This window comes from Polypterus senegalus, chromosome 1 (genome assembly GCF_016835505.1).
Source record: "Polypterus senegalus isolate Bchr_013 chromosome 1, ASM1683550v1, whole genome shotgun sequence".
Classification (NCBI taxonomy): Eukaryota; Metazoa; Chordata; class Cladistia; order Polypteriformes; family Polypteridae; genus Polypterus; species Polypterus senegalus.
The window spans coordinates 94,330,694-94,344,563 of NC_053154.1; positions in this window are offsets into that span (position 1 = coordinate 94,330,694).

Sequence of the window (13,870 nt, forward strand, 5' to 3'; positions counted from 1 at the left end):
ATACAATACAATATACACAACAGAACAATTCCTTAAGACAGCATAATAAAAATTTTAGAATTACGGTTTAACAGTAGATGATATGACATAATTAGGTTTCGATATTTTTAGAGTCCTGGAGACCTCATCCATCTAGCTGCATCTCCATTTGGCCATGCCACGGCTGAAACATTGCTCCGATGAAAGGACCCCTCTTTCCCATGATTCCTGTGATCCTCCATCAGGGATGACTTTACCATAGGCAGGCAAACAACTTGGCAGGTGGGCCGTGGCACCAATGGCCACATTTGGGTACCGAGAAAAGAAACAGAATAGGTGAGGGTTAGTATTCAAATATAATTATCATGTTACTTATGTTATAGTGCTAATGACTAACAACAGAGATGCAGTATGTACAGTTAATCAGCAGCTCTAGTCAGGATATGCTAAACTGAAGTAGTGAGTCTTCAGCCGGGATTTAAAGGCTGAGACCGAGGGGCATCTCTTATGGAAGCAGGAAGACCATTCCACAGTTTAGGGGCCCTGTAACTAAAAGCTCGACCTCCCACTGTTATTTTATTAATCCTTGGAATCCTAAGCAGACCGGCATCTTGAGATCTTAATGTGCGCTCAGGTTTGTAAGTCATGATAAGTTCAGACAAGTAAGCGGACCTCGGCCATTTAATGCTTTATATGTTAAAAGGAGGATTTTGAAATCTGCCCTAAATTTAACTGGGAGCCAGTGTAAAGATTTAAGAACTGGGGTTATGTGTTCATATTTTCTTGTTCTTGTAATAATTCTTGCAGCGCATTTTGGATTAACTGGAGGCTGTATAGAGAACAGTTTGAACAGCCAGTGAACACCGCATTGCAGTAGTCAATCCTACTAGAGATAAATGCATGAATTAATTTCTCACAATCCTGTTTATTTAGAAAGCCTTAATTTCCTAATATTTTTAAGATGGAAAAACATGTTTTGGACGACTTTGTAATATGCTTTAAATGACATGCTAGAGTCAAAGATAACTCCTAGATTGCGGGCTGATTCAGTAAAATTAATTGGGATTCCAACTGAGTTAAATGACGACAAAATATTGCTGTGATCAGCGTCATTCCCTCCAACAATTAACATCTCTGTTTTATCTGTATTTAAAGACAAGTAGTTCTCATTCATCCATTCCTTTAATTCACTAACACAACTAATTAAAGACAACATCGGAGAAACTTCATTTGATTTAAATGAAAGGTATAACTGGGTGTCATCTGCATACGAGTGAAAATTAACATTATGTTTCCTAATGAGAGATCCCAGTGGAAGCATGTAAAGTGAAAACAGTAAAGGTCCCAGTACTGAGCCCTGGGACACCATATTGAACTTCTGTGTATAATGATGGAGTACTGTCAGCACATTTCTGTACATACTGGAATCGATTTGATAAATAAGAACTGAACCAAGCGAGCACGGGCCTGTAAGCCCAACATCGTTTTCTAGCCTGTGCAGTAAAATAGAATGGTCAATGGTGTCAAATGCTGCACTTAAGTCCAACAACATAATTACAGTGGAATTTCCTTCATCAGAGGATATCAGAATGTCATTTACAACCCGTGTTAGTGCCGTTTCTGTACTATGACCAGTGCGAAAGCCAGACTGGAATTTCTCAAATAAATTGTAATGCGTAAGGTGTGACTGAAGCTGACTGGCGACTACTTTTCTAGTATTTTAGAGAGAAATGGTAAATTTGAAATAGGCCTATAGTTATTTAGTATGTGTGGGTCTAGGTCTGACTTTTTAAGTAAAGGTTTAATGACTGACACTTTTAGTGCATCAGGTACTGTGCCATGCAATAATGAACTATTGATAATGTTTAGAATGGTGCTACAAGAACATCCATTGCACTTTTACTAGTTTTGTTGGCACTGGATCTAGGGAACAAGTAGTGGGCTTCATTTTCGAAATTAAAGTTACGACTTCCTGCTCAGTTACAGGATTAAAATTATTAAAGTGCTGAATGCAATGTGAGACAGGGTCTGCTAAGCTAGTATTTGGTTTGTACTGTGATGCTGAGATCTGTGATCTTATATTTTTAATTTTCTCATTGAAGAAGTTCATAAAGTCTGTACTGCTAATATCTGTTGGTATTTTGCACTGTTGATCTGAATTCCCATTTGTTAATTTAGCCACTGCTCTAAAAAGTACCCTAGGATTTTTATTATTGCTATCTATTAATGTAGAATAGTATTCTGAGCGAGCTTTAAAGAGGGCCTTTTATATTTATTAACACTCTCTGTCCATGCAATTTGAAAGACATGTAGCTTTGTTGTTCTCCATCTGCGCTCCAGTTTTCGACACTCTAATTTAAGAGCTCGAGTGTTTTCATTAAACCAGGGAGAGTTTCTATGTGCTTTGATCACTTTTGTTTTAGGGGAGCCACTGTGTCCAGAGCATCTCTCAAGGTCACATTATAATGTGATGTTAGCTGATCTAAATTGTTTTCCACGTTTACATTTGATGTTAACTGATCTAAATGGTTTTCCACAATTACACTCGACTTACTCAAGGTATCTATAAATTTTGAAGCAGAATTACAATCTAGATGTCGCACTGTCTTTGTTTTAATCTGCGAGTGCTGGCATGGGCAGAACTAAATCAAACGTAATTAAGAAGTGATCGGAAATAACTACATTTAATGGAGTAATATTTAAATTTTGAATTTCAACTTTGTAAGTTATAATTAAATCTAATGTATGGTTATGATTATGAGTTGGACCTTTGACAATCTGACAAAATCCTACTGAATTTAACAAATAAGTAAAACATTTGCTAAAAGTGTCAGTTTCCACATCAATGTGTACATTAAAATCCCCCATCAGAACTACGTGATCATAATTTATAGCCAAATCAGACAGAAGGTTGCTAAATTCAGTCATGAACAATGAATATGGCCCTGGTGGTCTGTAGACTAGCACTATAATTGTGTTGGAATCTGTTTTAATATTTAAAATGAATGCCTCAAAGGATGTAAAGTTGCCTAAATTTTTAGGAGTGATTTGCATTTTGTTACAATGAATTATTCCAAGGCCTCCTCCTCGACCAGAATCTCTAGACTTATGAAGGAACAGTATCCATCTGGTGACGCCTCAGCTAGGGGAACAGTGTCATATTTACTAAGCCAGGTTTCAGTAAGAAGACACAGATCAGATTTTGTACTTAATATTATATCATTTACCAAAACAGCTTTAGTGCCAAGAGAGCGAATGTTCAATAAACAGCATTTAAAACTGCATGGTTCTTTCTGAACTGCTGATATATTTTTTGTTTTAATTTGAATTAAATTTCTATTACAGATGCCCCTGGTGGAGTGTCTGGTTTTATCCCTTGGTCTAATTATACACCTTATTTTTTGGTTATCAATTAATTTATGGTTTGTTTCAAGACTAAATTTACTGGATGCCCCACAACAGGGATTATGGGTAACAGCTTCAGGAAAATAACAGGTGGGATAAACAACAGCCTGTGATTTAAGATCACATGACTGCGGCCTGGATGGTGCTCTAATCAGTCAACCAGGCAGTTTTGCTGCCATATTTTGGGATAATACATAAGATCCCCTCCAGTTAGGATGAAGACCATCTCTTCTGAAAAATCCAGGCCTTTCCCAAAAATCATCCCAATTGTTCACAAATGCTATGCTTTTATTTGCACACCAGGTTTCTAGCCAGCAGTGAAAGGAATGCAATCTGCTATAAATCACATCCCCTCTATACAATCTTGGTAAGGGACCAGATACAATTAAATTCCGACATTTTGTTTTAGCTTTGGTGCATAGAGAGATGAAGTTCCGCTTTAATACCTCAGATTGCTGTAAATAAATATCATTAGTGCCGACATGCAGCAATAAGGTAGATACTTCATCGTCGGCAACACGGTCCAATGCGGCCTTTATGCCAGAAATCTTGGCCCCTGCAAGGCACTTAACATTAACTGCTGGTTTAACATAGTTTGGAATTCTAACATTCCGCACTATGGAATCGCCAATTATGAGCACTTTATTATTCTCAGTTTCCACAGGCGCGCTGCGGAGAGCTGAGAACCTGTTCTGGGTCCGAATTGGTGACCTGGGTGCTGGGGGACTAAATTTTGGATTCTTAGACCCCCGAGTACCTGATCAAACATAAATTAATTTCTCCACAGAATTTATCTGCCACTATCCAGTGGGGTCACTGTAATTATGGTCATAATGAACAAGTTAACAAAGAGAGTACAGGGTACTACCTTCAGGTAAATTCATGCAACAAGCAGGCTATACAGAATTTGGAGCTGAGTTTCTATCCCAGAGCCAAACCTTTTAAGTGATGCGTATTGTGCTGAGGTTAAGGGAATTCCTTAAAAGCTCTGTCACATGCATATAATTTGTTTATTTCATTTGTCCATTTAAATGTCTCATATTTTTGTGTCTTCAAATCCTACTTCATTTCATAATATCAGTGAAATATTTTTTACCTAAAAAACATTTGAGTGGAGTCTACATAAACCAAAGGAAAGTCAGTGTCTCTATTATTTGATTCTGTGCTATTTTGGATTATTCCAATGCATTTTAATATTGTTTATTATTTTTCTCATTATGATGTTGACATCACCACAATGCCACTTCATATAGTACTTTCTGCACAGGTGCCACTATTTTGTGACTCTGCATGGCTGTGGACATATTGTTTATGATCATTATGCTCATTGCCACAGACATCATGTGGTATATTGTCCATATATATTGGTATATCCCTTCACACCTATTTAAGATGGCGGCTTATTGCATTTGATATTCAAGAGTTGGATTATTTTTCAAAAAAAAAAACATTCCCAAGAGTTAGTCAGGACTAAGAATAATGTAGAAGATTTTGGAACTTTTGCTGTGTAGCATTGTAGGAAATGAGTATTGTATGTATTTCAAGTTTGGTATCTTTTTGCTTCTGGTTTACCTGACTCATGCCTACAGTAATTTTTAATTATTTTTTCTCACACAGTTTCTTCATTACTTTCACTTTGTTAATGTACTGGCATTGTACAAAAGAGCCAGACTTTTATATCTTTTCAAAAAGATAGATGGATTCTCACCAGATTGCCAGTTCTGGTAATGTTTGGCAGCCAACCTGAAGATCTGATGCCAACCTGAAAGACCATCAGACAATGTTCTTTGTTCCTGCAGAGTAAGCTCACATTGGTGATATCTTGTATTTATGAGATATATATTCATATATATTTCATACTAGCAAAATACCCACGCTTCGCAGTGGAGAAGTAGTGTGTTAAAGAAATTATGAAAAAGAAAAGGAAACATTTTAAAAATAACGTAACATGATTGTCAATGTAATTGTTTTGTCACTGTTATGAGTGTTGCTGTCATCAAGGATTTGATTATCATTATTTCTTTCAATCAGGTTCGTATTTGGAGGACATGTGTTCAAGTTACATTCCATGTTTGTCAACCGTTGTAAAGATAACAGGTTTAATTCATCGGTCTTCACTAGCCAAATCGGTACTCGTAAATCTAAGATGTATAACAGGCATTCCCGGTATTAAGTTGTGGATTTGCCTGTGAATATTTAGCGACAGCGTCTCTATGAACTTGTGGATTTACCTGCGAGTAATTTAGCGACAGCGTGTCTATGAACTTGTGGATTTGCCTGCGAGTATTTAGCGACCGCGTCTCTATGAACTTGTGGATATGCCTGTGAGTATTTAGCGGCAGCGTGTCTATTAACTTGTGGATTTTTCTGCGAGTATTTGGCGGCAGCGTCACAAAGTTGTTTCCGTCTAGTTGCATCAGAAAATGTACCACAATGTCTAACATGCCTCCTTTTTACTGTTTTCTCACAGCTTGGATTGCTGCTGTCATTATCGGGTTGAGTTTCATGGTTTGTTTCAATTACGTTAGTATTTGCAGGACTTGTGTTGAAGTGACATTCGGAATCTGTCAAGCGTTGTAAACATACATCCGGCTTCATTGATAACTTCGCATCCAGCTTTTGAGAGTTTAAACATTCATAAACATCAAAGTGTCCACTACTCAAATCGTCACCTGTGAATCTAAGATGTTTAAGAGGCATTGGCGGTTCTCCAAAGGTGTAAAATATTTGGCCATTTCAGTACACTTGCAATAATCTATAAGACATTCAGCTTCATTAAAGAGTGCATTACACTATTTATTAAGGGATCGTGGACTCCATCAAACAGGTCATTCGGGTATGATAGCCTCACCAATTATTCACTTTAACAGTGTAATGTGAACGCAAGAAGGAACAGAGCCGAGAGGACATTTATGATGAGGATGGAGAATAATAGTTAATAATATGGAGAGACTACCCCTGAAAAACAGGTTCTGGAAGGGTCACCAGCCTAGAGTACACTCACGCACACACTTGCACTGACTCACTAAAGGAGAATTTAGTGTCATCATCATATAACCTAACACCTTTCAACAAGGTTATCTTCATAATACTGAATTGAATTTAGTTCAGTTTACTTTTGTATAGTGCAGTTCACTGTGTGCATGCTCAGGAGCTGTAACAGGCTTATAGCTAAAATACAATTACAAACTTTACAAATTAATAATTGCATAATTAATACACATAGAGATACAGGTTAATGTAAAACTCTCAGTAAAACAAAGTATTTCTAAACTTATTCACATAAATAGAAGTTCCTAATATACAGTATGTCCATTAATATTAGCAAAAAGAAAAATTTCCCCCTAGGGACAAATAAAGTTCTATCTATCTATCTATCTATCTATCTATCTATCTATCTATCTATCTATCTATCTATCTATCTATCTATCTATCATGTAACAATCAATGTACCTTTAATTTCACTTGATTCTCTTGCTTTAATATAAATGCTAAAGCTAAGAAACCTTCTCAATGATTCATCTTTATTTCTTATCACCCATTTAAGAATGAGCAGGTGCAGACTCCAATAACACAGTAGCCATTCGTGACAAAGTTAATTCAAGGATCTGTTTTACTGAGAAGGTAAAGTCCGTGAAATTAAAATAATTCGGCAAAAAAATTTGTTCTTGCAGTCTGAAAGACAGAATGTAATGATTATTTCAGAAAGTTGATTCTAATACAATAAGTGTTGACAAACAAAAAACCCACGAAAATAGGAAAACACCAGAGGATATTTTGTGAGGCTGTGATGTGAAACCCTGCAGAACTGGGTCACAGAAAAAGAAACAACCGAAAGAAGACAGCAGGAGCAAACTCAGGATTGTGCTTTTAGTAAAGATTCGTTTGTTCATCACTTGCCTGATTCATAATATTTATTTTCTATATGTCTCTGTTATTTAGGAAGGCTTTAACTGTTTTGCTGTTCATTTGCAGAAACAGCCTTTAATTTTCAGTTTCTTTATAGTACCAGTTACAATACGATTTCTGGTTTAATTGAGGCAGCAGCTTACCAATAAGGCAGTCCATGGATTAGCATTGCAGCTTTACAGTTTCAGGACTCTGTTTTTGAATTTCAGATGTCGTTTCTGTGTGAAATTTACATTTTCTTCCCATGTCTGTGCGTGTTTTCTATGGGTGCTCCAGCTTTCCTCCTAAGTCCTAAAGATGTGAAGGTTAGGCTAACTGGTGGCTTTAAACAGAAAAGTTTTGTATAAATGGGGAAATGTGCATGAGTGTGCCCTGAGGTGGACTTGCACCTTATCAAAATCTGATTTCTTCCTTGTGCCAAGTGATGCCATGACGAGCTGCAGTAACCCCACAGCCCTGGGGCAGGTACTGAAAATGGATGGATAGGTGGTTACCAATAAGGGAACTATTTTTTGATGAGAGTAATGGATATTGCTTGAGCAAAGACATGTGTAAAACATTTTCATGAAGGTTAAAGAAAATAAAAGTCCTTGGACATATTACTGGAAGATTCTACAAGTGTTGTGTAAAGAAGATGCTTTTTTTAGAGTTTATTTACAACAGTACAAAGTAATACATTTGTGGAAATAGGATATAGTAATTTTACTAGGTAAAATACCTAGAAGCTGGGTAACATTCAAGTTTACATTATTGTTAATTAAACCATAGGAAAAACATATAGAGTGAAAAATCAATCAAAAACAGAAAGATTATTATTACATCATCTTCAACATGCCTTTCCAGCTAATTGGGGCAAAGGATAGCATTTTACACCATCCTACCCTACCTTCTTGGTATTGGATATTAACTACTTACTTACTTAATAGTATTCATACAAAGAGTGGCAGTAAGCGTGATTTATATATTTCTTCATTCCAACCACTATTAACTGTCTTAATAAAGTTTCTATTAATATCTGACTGCAGTCCTGTGAGCCCTGCAGATATCATTTCAGATAATACCTCATGGAGAATTTATTCTGGATTGTCTTTAATTTTACAAAGAATGGTTTAATATTTTAGCATTTTTTACTCTGAATTTTATTCTGAATAGTTTAATATTCCTGCTAACGATGATGTTTTATTTACTGTTTGTGAAAGTATAATAGTTACTTGAGTTCAACCATGTTACTTTAAATGATATACTTATATGTTCTTTATAGCCATCTGAAAACAAAGTGTCTCTGTGGAGATAATGCAAATTTGCATTTTAATTCAATTGAAATGAACTGAATGGAAATGAGGAAACAATCTTTACATTTCTAATTCTTAGGCAGTCAATCACTATATAGCAGTTTTCGTTGTACTATTGTACTGTGCTTAACAAAGCTGTTCAGACGTAGCCCACGTTAACAGAGAAAACTATGAAAACAAATCCTGTTTACTCTTTTTTACCTTTTGTCCACACATAAGCAGTTGAAAAGATTTTGCTTTAATAATGCCCTTTAAAGTGTGTGAATTTGAAAACACTCAATTTCAGATAGCAGTGTGGATTGAAAAAAAGGAGCTTCTCGAAAATGTTGATATACAGATCAGACACCGACTTCCATTTTCTCCTCAATGATTGTCCTTTTCTAATGTGCCTTTAAACACTCAGCTGTTTCTAAGTATTTATGTTGGCAAGACCCCCATATATCTTTCCCAAAGCTTCGGCAACCTTTTACTCATTTGTAATCTTTAAAAGCAATTGAACCTCATTGTCTGTGCTCACAAACAAGTCCAGTTCATTTTTTCCTTTTTCTTGTGGCATTTTGCATTACTTTAGGTTTCCACATATACCCAATAAGAAAGAAGTGCTTTTGGCTTTTCAGTTTGGTTGATAAACTTTTTGAAAATGGTCTGCAAATGCTATTGCCGATGGAAAAACATTTTTATCTGTGTTAGTGTGGGCTAAGCCTAAGAATAAAGTGCAGATCAATATAAATTATAAGATAATTACTAGTGATGAGCGAGCACCAAAGTGTTCGGGTGTTTGGTCCGAACACATCGCGATATTCGTGTGCTCTGCCGAGCACCCGAGTATAATGTAAGTCAATGGGAGACAACCAGGCACCCCCTGCTCTGAAGAGGGGAGGGTACCTGGTCCATTGGAAAAGGTCAGAAAGTGACAGAAACACCACCCAAATGGACTGGGAACAGCATAGGGACGATGTCTGGATGCATCTTGGACTCCCAAGTCGCTGCTGGGAACCAGTAGGTCCGAGTTGTATGCCACTTTTACAGACGCCCAAAACCCTCCAAAAAATCAATTTTACAGGAAAAATTACGCTCTAAAACATTATATGCCAGTGCCTGCAAGTGAACTAATGCTCTAAAACATTATATGACAGTGCCTGCATATATAGCACCCGATGACGTGTTTCGACCAGCCAATCACTGTAATGCCAGCACCTGACATGGCTACTGGCATTACAGTGAGGGCAGTACTTACCTGACCCTTGATTGGCTGTCTCCAACCTGCGAAACGTGCTGGGTGGAGACTCGAGCATGGTGCACGAGCACATGTGGTGTAGCGCCACGCTCTGAGCATAGCGATGCTCGATGTTCGGCCGAGCATACTCGCTCATCACTAATAATTACAATACAAACTGTACAAGTAAATACATTTTATCATTGCATAAAATCAGAATTATCACAGTGACCAACTTATATATAACAGTAGATTAACAGCAACAGTTTAAATAAGGAAAAGCAACAGTATAGACATTAGCATGAACAATTCAAATCAACTCAATACTAGGATTACAAACTGTTTATGTTAAAGTTTTGAACTTGGTGTCAAACAGAAAAGCAGTATAGTTAAACAACTGGAGTGGTCATGTGGTGATTGTGTTGGCTGCAGCAGCATGAACCAACGTCCGTTTTATTAGCCCAGACACACAATATTCCACAGTCAACAAAATTGTTTCTGCTGAGCATTTTTTCATACGTATTCATCTGTGACCAAGCACCAAAAAAAGGCCATTATAAGACTCCCATTATGTAGTTTTCCAAGCCAAAACTATGTGCAAGTGACATTTGAAGAAATATCAAAACAGTTTCTTAGACACAAAATATCAATCGCTGCAGCTGTTACACAATATAATGATTAACAATTAACAATATTCATTTGCCACTTAGAACACCATTCAGACAAGTGAGAAATTGTGAATTTTCATTTTCAAATTAACTAAAAATATTTAGTATGCCTTTCAAAATGCAACATTTGCCTGCAGAACAGTGTAAATTATAGTCTGTTGTTTTAAATGTGACATTTCATGTGAATTAATAAGGCAGTTGTTTGCAGTTGGTGCTCTTCTCACTTTAGGATTGCTAGTATATGCCCAATTTCAGTACTAAATAAAGTAGTTTTTGTTATTATTTAAGCATTCTGACCAAAATGTCCTTTTTCACTGAGAAAGTTTCTAAAATTTTGGAATTAGATGTCCAAGCCTGGTGTTATACTGCATGAGTTCAAGCCAGAGTGCATGTCACACCCAAAGAATACAGTTACTGAATACTGTTGTTGTGAGCAGATTATGGTAAGTACACACTTCCGAATTACTGGCATAAATGTGGGTCAGGTTCATTCATTCCAACATTTGCAAAAGGTGTCTCAACTTCAGGCAGGTTCTCTCATCTTATGTGAGGTATTTACCACACTAATTTACCCAAAAACTAGTCAGAGCCAACAACATCAACAACATTTATTTATATAGCACATTTTCATACAAAAAAAATGTAGCTCAAAGTTCTTTACAAAATGAAGAATAGAAAAATAGAAGACACAATAAAAAATAAAAATAAGTCAACATTAATTAACATAGAATAAGTAAGGTCCGATGGCCAGGGTGGACAGAAAAAAACAACAAAAAAAAAATCCAGATGGCTGGAGAAAAAAAAAAATCTGCAGGGATTCCAGACCAAGAGACCGCCCAGTCCCCTCTGGGCAAAAGCTGCCCAAATTTGAAATTGTAAATATTAAGCATGGTTCAGGACCAAGTCTATTATATGCAGATTGATGTCACATTTAAAAATGAGAGAGGAGTGAAAGAACTCGTGCTGCTACATTCATAACATATTCAGACCTCTTCACTCTTTTAATATTTTGTTATGTTGCAGCCTTATGCTACAATCATTTAAATTAATTTTTTCCTGACATCAATCAACCATTAATACCCCATAATAACAAGACTTCAAGAGGATTTTAGAAATTTTTGAACAATTATCAAAAATAAAAAACTTGAGTCTTCTTGGGTATGATGTGATAAGCTTTGATTACTTGGATTTGGAGATCTTCTGCCATTATTTTCTGCAAATCTTCTCAAGTGCTGTCGGGTTGGATAGAAACCATCTAAACCCAAATTCAAGAACATATTCTTTCTACTCACCAGTACATCATTGCTACTCAAGGATTGATTACTTCTTTATAGACAATAACTTCTTGCCTAAGATTAAATCTTGCAAATACGATGCTATTGTTATTTCTGACCATGCACCTATGATCTTGGAGCTAAAATTACTAAGCCCCATACACTCACCCCGCAGATGGCGCCTCAACCCACTTCTATTAGCTGACGAGAATTGTACTGAATTTATATCCAAACAAATCAAATTCTTTCTAGAGACAAATACATCCCCCGAGATCTCTGCAGGAATTCTCTGGGAAACTCTTAAGGCCTTCTTAAGAGGACAGATTATCTCATATCTTTCCCACAGAAATAAATCTGAAGCCAAGAAAGTAGCAGAGATAAAAAGCGAAATTACTAAAATAGATGAAGAACATGCCAGACTACCAAGCGAGACTCTACATAGGAGGAGGCAGGCTCTACATTCAGAATTAAACCTCTTGACAACTAAAGAAACTGAACAACTAATTTACAAATCCAGACATCATTACTATGAACATGGAGAGAAAGCTAATAAGCTTTTAGCTCAACAAATTCACAAGCAAGAAGTGCGCAATGCAATCTCGGTAATTACTAACACGAATGGAGATAAAATCATCGAACACAAAAATATAATGCACACTTTCAGAGACTACTATAAATCCCTATATACTACTGAGTTTAAAGAAGACAATACACAATCTAATGCATTTCTGGATACATTACAGATACCACAAATAGACGCTATTAGTGTGGAGGAACTTGATAAACCTCTGCGTTATCAGAATTACTAGATGCTATAAAGTCACTCCAAGGTGGAAAAGCAGCAGGCCCTGATGGCTACCCTGCAGAGTTTTACAAGAAATTCTCCGCTCAGCTAGCTCCCTTCCTATTAGCAACATTTACAGAAGCCAGAGATAACCAATCTCTTCCGCAAACCTTTCACCAAGCACTAATCACTGTCTTTCCAAAACAAAATAAGGACTTATTACAATGTGCATCATACAGACCAATTTCACTTCTGAATAATGACATAAAAATACTCTCTAAAATCATAGCTAGAAGGATGGAGAAAGTGCTCCCTCTGTAATATCACAAGACCAAACTGGATTTATTAGGGGCCGGCACTTATCTTCAAATCTTCGACGCCTGTTTAATGTAATATACTCACCAACTAAATCAAACACCCCAGAAATATTATTATCATTGGATGCAGAAAAAGCATTCGACATGATTGAATGGAAATACCTTTTACTACATTGGAGAAGTTTGGGTTTGGCCCAACATTTGTGCATGGATTAAATTACTGTATACTAACCCAGAAGCTTCAGTTTGCATCAACAACATTTGCTCAGACTACTTTAAACTAGAACGTGGCACTAGACAAGGATGCCCTTGTCACCACTGCTGTTTGCATTGCCATTGAACCACTGGCAATACATTGTCGAAATACTGATCAGATAAAGGGGATTAGCAGAGAAGGACTGGAACAGAAAATCTCATTATATGCAGATGACATGGTACTGTATATATCAGACCCAGAAAATTCTGTGCCTGCAGTCTTAGCAGCACTCACAGAATTTCAAAAGATCTCTGGTCTCAGAATTAATCTGAATAAAAGTGTACTCTTTCCAGTGAATTCTCAAGCATATAATATTAGATTAGACACCCTACCTTTTATCATTGCAGAACAGTTTAAATACCTGGGGTAAACATCACAAGTAAACATAAAGCTCTTTATCAACAAAATTTCGCAGTCTGCATGGAAAAAATTAAACAAGACTTGCATAGATGGTCAACCCTTCATCTCACACTAGCTGGAAGAATTAACACTGTTAAGATGAATATTCTTCCTAAGCTCCTTTTTTTATTTCAAAACATCCCAATATACATTAATAAATCATTCTTTAAGCAATTAGATTCAACAATAACCTCATTTATTTGGAATTCAAAACATCCACGCATCAAAAGAGCGACCCTACAAAGACAAAAGGCAGAAGGTGGCATGGCTCTACCTAACTTCCAGTTTTATTACTGGGCAGCAAATATACAGGCGATAAGAACCTGGACACAAATAGAAGAACATACACAGGCTTGGACCGCAATAGAAGT